Source organism: Vollenhovia emeryi, unplaced genomic scaffold (genome assembly GCF_000949405.1).
Source record: "Vollenhovia emeryi isolate VEMERY1.0 unplaced genomic scaffold, V.emery_V1.0 DF939151.1, whole genome shotgun sequence".
NCBI classification, from domain to species: Eukaryota; Metazoa; Arthropoda; class Insecta; order Hymenoptera; family Formicidae; genus Vollenhovia; species Vollenhovia emeryi.
This window is the reverse complement of record NW_011967215.1, coordinates 1322530-1331677: the sequence shown is the minus strand read 5'-3', so window position 1 is coordinate 1331677 and position 9148 is coordinate 1322530. Positions and strand designations below refer to the sequence as shown.

General features: G+C 42.2%; 1 protein-coding gene across 2 annotated transcripts in view; it reads right to left on the bottom strand.

Annotated features, from left to right (window-relative positions):
- The window catches only part of LOC105565524, a 25461-nt gene that overhangs the window by 8929 nt on the left and 7384 nt on the right, over window positions 1–9148 (bottom strand). The window contains exon 1 of one of the 2 annotated variants that reach the window (XR_001009199.1): window positions 823–1229. The exons of the other annotated variant lie outside the window; for it this stretch is intronic. The gene's annotated coding sequence lies outside the window, so the exon portion shown is untranslated. Of the gene's footprint in view, window positions 1–822; window positions 1230–9148 lie in introns of those variants that run through there. 2 annotated transcript variants of the gene reach the window in all.

Sequence of the window (9148 nt, the reverse complement as noted above, 5' to 3'; positions counted from 1 at the left end):
AGATTTCTCTTTTTAAAACGAGCACAACTTCTATCAAACGTGGTTCTGCTACTTGTTGTATGGACGTTATTGAATTTTACGAGGGGTAAACCGCTGGCCAAAATCATGTACACCAATGCCCACTAATGCCCAGTGGGCATTACTTAATTTTATTATCATATTTTGTTATTATACATTATCGTATTTATTTTGTTTTGTCTTATTTAATTTTGCTTTATCTTATTTTATCTCTATAATGCCCCAGCAAGGCCTAATGCCAAAACTAATGCCCAAAAATGCCTAGTAATGCCCAGTAATGCTGCACATCTGTACACCACAATGCCCTCAGCGGTTTACCCCTCGGAATTTTATCATTGTTATAAAAATTAGCGCGAGATAATTGAGAGCGTGGAATTAAATCCATATTACACGCTTGTTAAAAATAAATTTTTAATACAAAACATCATAACTTCAATGTGTATTTAATATAAGTAGATTGGAATTTTGTTGACACTGTTGTGATAATATTCGATTAAACGCGCTGTGATGAACGAACGATTAGACGTTTTCTACTTTTTAATCGAAATACGAATTTAGTGAAATTTTCAATTGAAACACCTTGAGATTTAATTGCAATGATTTTTAATACTGAAAATTTGAGATTAACGCTAGAGATGAGATTTTCGTCAAAGAAGGGTTTGTTTTATTTTAGGAGTAGGTTTTATTTTCAATTTAAAGAACTATGCAATAGTTTCTTGAATTGAAAGAGTTTATTTTAAACTCTTTGAAGAGCGACTAAAGAGGAAGATAAATCTGGGCCATCGGTGTACTTGAGTCTCTTACACGTAATCGCTGTGTGCGTCATTGGATTCCACCGATGCAATTCTGGATTTGTCTCGACTTCTCACTGCCAATGCATCGGAAATTACCTTTTACTGCCAGTGGTAGTGTAGCAACGTCATGGAAGAAATTTTTTAAATAAGTCGTCATTTCTTTCGGATTTGTTGAGCGTTATTTCTTACAAATTTGTTCCGTATATTACAGTTATTAACACTGATTCTCTGTTTCATCCTCTGATCTAACGGATGAAAGACTAGCTATATCTAAATTTCTTTTATTTATTGCCAATCGTTGAATTAGCTATTTTAAAAATAATTCCGTTGTTATTTTCACGAGATCTCCCAAATATATCCAATTTAACATTAAGGGGATCCTAAAGCCGTCTGTTTTATCGACATTCTTTGCTAGAAGTAATCTTTTAATTGGCATATTTAGCATAGAAAAAAAGATTAATTCTAATAAACGCAAGTCTAGAAGAAGAGAAAAAGAGCAGTGTGGCGTGTAGAGATAGTTGCAGGCTTTTTCGAGAGAGGTTGCTGCCAAACCTCTGTTAGATTGTCAGTAAAACCATGGCGTTGACGATGCTAGAATTCGATCCAAAATCTCGGTCTGAGCAGTGTGTAGCTAATAAAATTGCTGCTTTTTCGTAAAAGTTGCAAATTGATTGGCTATAAATTTCTCGGACCGAGTGGAACTTGGAATTAAAAATGTCGATAATTGACGTTTTTAATTCCGTCTCCTATCTTATCGACACCGATGGAGTTCGCTAGCGGCTTTAGGATCCCCTCAATGCGCTTTGTTGTACGCTCGCGTGTTTGTCTTCTGACATGATCCTCACGTCAGAGGTCGGAGGAAAAATAACGATCCCCTCGCAGATACAGATATCAAGTAATTCGAGTTACAAAAGAGTCCGTCTGATTTCACGGTATTATATAACAATCGTTATTATGCGGAATCGCCACGGTTTATTGGAACATCCTGCTGTTATCCGTTCCGACGCGCACGGCTTTCTATCATTTCGAATCGCGCGAATTGCACCGGCTCGGCCTTCCTAAGCACATGTGTCGCGGATACGTTGAAATTAACGTCGTTAAGTCCATTGGGTTACGTGACGTTGCGCGCATAGGTCTGGCCTACCGAGAAAATCCATTCGTCTTCGTTTAGCGTCGGCGCGCGTAAGCCGAAATCGTTAACGGCAATCCCCCTCGTATTTTCTAGCTGCGCAGCTTCAAAGAGGGCCTCTCGCATATGTTGGCAGCTACCAGGCGAGCCCGTCCGACTTCGATAAGCGGAACATCTAAACTTTAACGTTCGCTCGTTTGCATCTTTATTATCGCGCGACAGTCGATCTTGACAGCCGTCGCGTTTCGTTCGTGTTAAACGTTTAACGACGCGTCCCAGCGTCGATTAGATTCATATCTCCGCCCTAATTGCGTAGCCGTGAAACGCGAACGGTCCGAGCCCCTGTGATTTCGTCACGGTGAGGCGTGAAAGCTTTCGAGCTTATCATTAACGAGGGGTGAACCGCTGACCAAAATCATATACACCAATGCTTACTAACGCCCAGTGGGCATTACGTATTATCTTATTTTATCTTGTTTTATCTTTTTAGCTTCTTTATAACGCCTCGGCAAGACCAAAAAATGCGTGGTAATGCCGCAAATCTGTACACCACAATGCCATCGGCGGTTTACCCCTCGGTCGATAACGATCGGGACGGGGCGGCTCGGCGAGGCGGCGATCGGGTGCGCGCGTAATCGACCTTGCTACGAGGCCTGAGATTCTCAGCAAGGACGAGACACGCTTGCTCACGAGCTCCGTTCTCGTTCGACGCAGCCCGATCCGCTCAAGGGAAACCGGTATTAGACCACGATCCGCGTTTTCACTCGCTTCCCCGCACTGCCGTGTCGCACGTGCTCGGCGGTAATCGGTTACCGGTGAGCTGCGCGTCGTCCCACGTGCTCCGCCTGGGATCGTCATCGGTCACGAGTTTGCCTCATTGCACTTATCGATAGCTCGCCGTCGTGCAAATGTCGATGAAAGAAACGTCGGTTGCGTCAGAATTTGCCGATTCAAGCTTTGTCAGCAAGCGATAGTAGATAGCGCTGTTAAATACAAGGAGATTGAAAAATACCTCCAAAGAAGGCAGTCATAGTATTCCAGATAACTCAACTGATTACCGAAGTATTAAGATGAGAGTCTTTCTAGTAGCACGGTCGTTTTCTTATCGTTCGCATTCCTATTGCGAGATAATTTATCTGTTATAAACAGCAAATCGAGTTTGAAGCCTTGTTCAAAGTAGCAAAGTTTCCTTGTAACGATATAATTGAAATCGATGAGTCAAACATATCGGAGAATACGTAATCACGCTAAGATATTATGATTTGAATCAAGAATACTTACGATTATCTTGACGAAGACTGTTACCACCTTGGCATTGAAGAAAAAAATTCGAGATATTTTTATAGATTAATAACATCGGTTTGTCGACCGTGTCTGGCAATTAAAATTCTTATTGCGAAAAATATTACCCCAGCCAGGATTCGAACCTGGGACCTCCCTACAATCCGTGACGGGCGTTTTAGCCAGCTCGACCACCGGGGCAGGTTCGAATCCTGGCTGGGGTAATATTTTTCGCAATAAGAATTTTAATTGCCAGACACGGTCGACAAACCGATGTTATTAATTTATTAAATTACTGCTGGCGACTTTAAGAATATTCTCACTATTTTTATAGATATAATTTTATTATTAATTACTTCATAAATTACCTTTTCTTGCATCTTTTAATTATTATAATCGTGAGAAAAATATGAGAAGATTCGATGAGACGCGACCGATTGCATAGTTCTGCGTCAACCTCTTCTATTAAATGAAAGATTTATTATAGCTATTAAAAATTAAGCGCAATACGTTTAATAATCTGTGCCGAATTATTAATTTTTCGCTTAGGAGATTTCGTTAGGCTAATAAATGTAACGATAAAGCTTCATCTCGAGCGTATTTGAAATCCGATTTGAAGTCGTCACGACAATTAGCTGCGGTACGCGTTCCAGCGGCAGCTGCGACGGGGAGTCGACGAGATCGTGACTTCGTCCTCATCTCGGAAATCTGCGAGACTCTTCGCCCGTTCTGGCTCCCGTCATCATTTTCGTCACGCATCTCGCGTTGCACGGCGGAATATGAGCTGCGCGCCGTTGTGAATGAGAGCGGCGGCCAGGTCGCCTTTGCGCGCTGCGCCGTTACCCTTGTCCGCCCCCTTCCTGCATCTACGCCGTACTCGTGTGACACTGAAAGTGCGCGGATGCAGAGAGCACTCCGGCGAACCGAAATCAATACCACGCTGGCCTACTACGCCGTGGCCTTCTTTTCAGTTAAATCCTTTTGCCGCCGCGCCCGTGTCTAATGCCCAGCGTCTGTCGCGCCAGCGATTCCATTATTATCCAATTGTAAATATCGAAGGAGCAGCGAAAATACGCAAAGGGTCGGAATACGATAAAACGCTGAAACGCAAAAGTTTTGAATTTTTCATTTCACTTTCGAGGCGGCTCAAACCTTCGAAATTCAACGCCGACGTACAGTGACGGATGGAATGCGACATTTTTTTTTAAAATGAGTTTAGGAACGCGCATTTAGATTCCAAATTCTTCTCCGAGGAATATTTTACCATTCCGAAACCATTTTGAGCGGTTCTGATCAATTTCTTGAGTAAAATTCTCCCCATAGAAAATGTTTTGGAACATAAACCTGAATCTAAACGTTCTTAATCGCATTTAAAAAGTGTCGCAACCATTCTGTCCATCACTGTACAGCGCATATATCCGGAGTATAATTTGCATAGGCAATTATATATGGCTTTGACGAATAGAATCTACAAGTTTTAGCGGTAGTTATTTTTAAATTCAATATTCTTTCATAGTTACTTAGCGTATTCTCTATGAGATACCGGGTACTTACAAACTGGAGATTTTTAATTTTTGTCCTTTCAAACTGTAGCTTTGTTTCGATTAATTACTTATTGCGTTATTTACGAAAGCATTTGTATACATATAGAGGTGGGAACGTGTGTACTGTCTACACATCTATATGCAGATGAGTATCATTAGAATATTGAGCTCGGGTCCGTGGGTTCGCTAAGCCCAAATGCGGATCAGCCATCCCACGCGGCGATTTATCCGAATTAACGAAGCATCGATAGTTTCAAATCTGCGAGCGGCCCAAAATTACTTGCCGCTCGAGATACCCGATGTTATTTCTCAATATTAAACAGCTGTAAAGTGTATCTATATTTGTCAATGGACTTGCACTTTTAGTTTTAATACATTAATGTATGCATATATACATTCGCTCACATAGGAAGGAACACGTGAGTTAGGCATGCCAGACTGGTGTCGTAACTTTTCAGCGGGGACCGTTTCGTGTTTAAATTCGGAGGCGAATGAGGAAGACATTTGTCAGGGATCATTTCTTTTCGTGTGCGTACAGCGGTTATTATCCTTTCTCGCGCTATCGATCCCTCTCAAAAGAGGTGGCGAACGACGCAATTTCAGGGACGTCGACGCCCGCTACGGCGCCCGTGGCACGTAACGTTATCTTCCTTTGTGTTTTATCCGGATTATCTGCCGCGAGTCTGCCGTCGCCAGATTCCTCTCGTCTCGTCTTTTCGTTGCTCCGCGCGCGGTGCAACTTTATTCGTTCGCGCCGCCTAAATGTTGCGCAAGAATCCCGCTAAGAATATAATTCTTTTTTTAACGACAACGAGATGGAGAACACCTCCCTTCGCAAGACATCATCCGTCCTGCGGGTCCGCAACGTGCAGAAGGTTTTCGCTGCGACGTTATGCAATTAGAACGGAACGTTAATCTTTCTTTCCCGTTCGCGTGAGTCAGGGGAAGAGTTTCACACTCGCTGTCCACGTCTCTTTTCCACTTATTTCTTAGAAAAGTAGGTCGACGCGATATTTTCGTTTCGCGCGTTTGGCAGAAAGATACATTTTACAGCGCCATTTAATTCCATAGACTGCACCGCGCACTGCTCGCCCAACGGTCAATAATTACTACGACGCAAAAAGATCGGAGAGAGAAATTCTTGAAGGCGCGGTACGGGACTTTGCACATTGGACGTTTTTCGATGAAATATTTGATAACATAAATAGTTTAAATTATACGGTGAATACACTTGTATAAATTTAAAAAGTTGCGTACGAATAATGAGAAAAATATAATAAGTAATAGAATATAAAAATCGTCGAAATAAGTTGACCGGTTAAAAAAGGCTTTAAACAAATAATTTTACTTATTAATTAACTTCAAATAAATTTTGCTGTGACATGCCAATCTGGTCACTAATATAATGAGTATTGACAATTTAAAGATTACAGATAAAAAGTAACTTTCAAATTTTAATTTTTGCTAAGAACAATATTGCATGACATTCATTAGAAGGCAAGTTTCATTCAGAAACGTTCGATACGATTTGTTAGATCAGCAAAAATTATTAATAGACGTTAATGACGTTTACTCTCGCGTCTTTTAAATGTGATGAGTAAGCAATTATGATAGTAAACAGTGTGGTAAAATGCCGAGTCTACATATTTATAAGTTAAAGTGGAACTGGACACTTTTGTACCTCCATGTTTGTGTTCAATTTTATTTCACGGCGACAGCGGTTTTATCGGCTCTATGTTAATATTAAAGTTATGCAATTTGTAGAGCGCCATATACGACTGGCTTGTTATCAGTCGATTGTCTTGTTCAATCAAATTAACGCCGTAAGTTTAATGTACTCGCATTGTGATGCCATTTCTCGCGTGAGTCTGTGGAAAATTTGCCGTAAAACTTTCAGCATGGACACGGAATATTTCGTAGCTCCAAACGCTACTTATTAAATCTACTTTCGAAGTAACATTAACCCTTTGCACTCCTGTGTCGAGTGTGACTCGACGTCAGTTTTTATCTCAGGAGCTCCTTTGTTGAGTCTCACTCGACATTTTTTCAAGTCCAAACCAATAGATGAAAAATAATTCGGAGTGCAAAGGGTTAAGTCTTTACATATATGATAAATTGCGTTCTACTCGCGTGACGGGCACAATTGAATAGTTGGTTACCTTATTACGCCCCTGACGGAAATGTAAGAACCAAATTATATGCAATGTATTAATTGAATACAAAAATACGTGAATTAAAAATTGTAATTACAAATACGCTTTTGAAATGGGAACTCGGAGCACAAAGAATAAAACTGTATATTTCCGAGGTTTTAACCATGTCAGTTAAAGAGAGAATTACTATTTCCAGAACGGTTGAGAGTGGCAGGTTTTTCTCCGAGGAAATTAAATTTGCTTTTTTTAAATAGAGCCCCCTAAAACGAAGTAATACAGCATCTTGTTTCATGGAAAAGCTAAAAAACGTTGGAATGTTAATCGACATATTTTCTTCGCGTAAAACTTCTTAATTTCATATTTAAAATCTCCCTAATCAAAACAATTAAAATTGGAGAGACGAAGGAACTTCAATTGGCTCGTTTATAGAGAAAACTTGAGCGCGAATTAAAGTCGATACGAGCCTGCAGGCGCGAAGATTTGTGCGGCGCGCCAAGATTATATTCCTTATATTCACTTCTATAATAACACTTTCCAAGTGTTCTAATTAAACCTCTAGAACTAGATGTGATCTCCATTCATAATCCATTCGGTCGATAATCGGGGGGCTTGAAGTCTATTAAATTCAGTCAAGTTTCGATGCTTGTTCTAATCCCTTGCTCGAGGCGTCTCGCAAGTTACGCGTCCGATATCGACGAGACCCAAGTGTCGCTCGTACGCGGAACGCGCGTCCGATCGTCGCCGCGCTCGGAACCGCTAACCGCGCGAATACCCACGTGGTGCCGCGTGGGTGCCGATCGGCCGCCACGCCACGCGGTCGTCCCGGCGATGACGATCGGGGGCCACGCCAATTAGCTTGATGACATCTGTGAATGATTTCGAGCTCTTCCACACGGTTTCAGGCGGCCTGCGTTACCGACGGCTCGTACGATAAAACGACCGCGCGCCTTTCGCTCTCTGGAAACGAAAGACGCGCCCTTTCGCGCGAGCGGGCCGCGTTTTATCGTGCAGACCCGCGCTTTCGAGTTCTGGTCGCGCTCGTAGACGAGAGACGTAGTCGCCTATGCCCACGTGGGCCCGAATGCGTGTAAACAAACGCCACGTGACGCCGGGCACGTTGCGCGTCGTGACGGGAGAAAAGAAGATTACGTTGTTGCTCGTCCCCTAGTCTTACTTTCGAAAAGGAGAAAGACGAAATATGTATTTCTATGCCCGACAAACTCACTTTTAAACGTCTACTTCTTCAGAACTTGGCGGTCATCTCGTTGGAAGACTCTTAAGATGAATTAAATTGGCGAAAATTTCACAGTCGGATTAAAACTCTATCGTATAGTTTCGCAGATCCGCAATATCTATCGCGACTTTTATTCTCGAATTTCTCGCGCACTGTTTCTATAAAATTGAAGCGATTTTTCGATCGCACGCGAGATTATTGCGCTTCACGTGCAAACGAGTGACTTGCCATGACTTCAAACTAGTATTCGAAGAAATACTCCTTAAGTGGCTAGTGACTGTGTAGTTTATTTCTATTAAGACTATAAAGGCTCGTGTATATAAAGGCAAGAAGTGCGCGTCCGTGAACGGATTACCGTTCTTTGTTTGGCGATCACGTATCGCACAAGTCCAGAGGGAAAAAGGCACCGCGGGCACAGTCTCGCTGTTTTTCGTGCTGATGCGCGAACTCGCATCTTTTTCTTTCTTCGCGAGGCAATTCACGACGTCGTGTCGCTGCTTAAAAATAGCGGAATCCCGATCGTTCGATCAGCCCGGCGATCCGGCAAATCGACGCGCGACGCGAGAGAGACGTCATTTTGCCGTGCGAAGTTTATATTTGGTCGCCGGGTATCGCGCGTATCTCTTTTACGCGGAAACGTCGATAAGCAATGCGTTAACCAATGCACGCCAGCGCATGTACACGCGCGTGCACGTGTGCGAGATCGCCTATATGAACGCTGGCGCCAGTCTAGTCTACTTCGTGATATTTTCTAGCATAGCTGACTTTTCTGTCGTTTTATCTCGGTTAGAAGGCACTTTTATATTTTTATAGTATTTTTTTATTTCGTTTTTTTTACTACACACATTTATTACGATTTATTAGCCCAATGGCGTTAGCTCGATGTTTAACTTCGAAGTTTAAGTTGTGCAGTCGCAATGAAACAAAAGAGTATTTCTGCCGTTTTTGCACACGCTGTCGCAACATTACTTTTGGCCAATTTCGTGATCCACGCG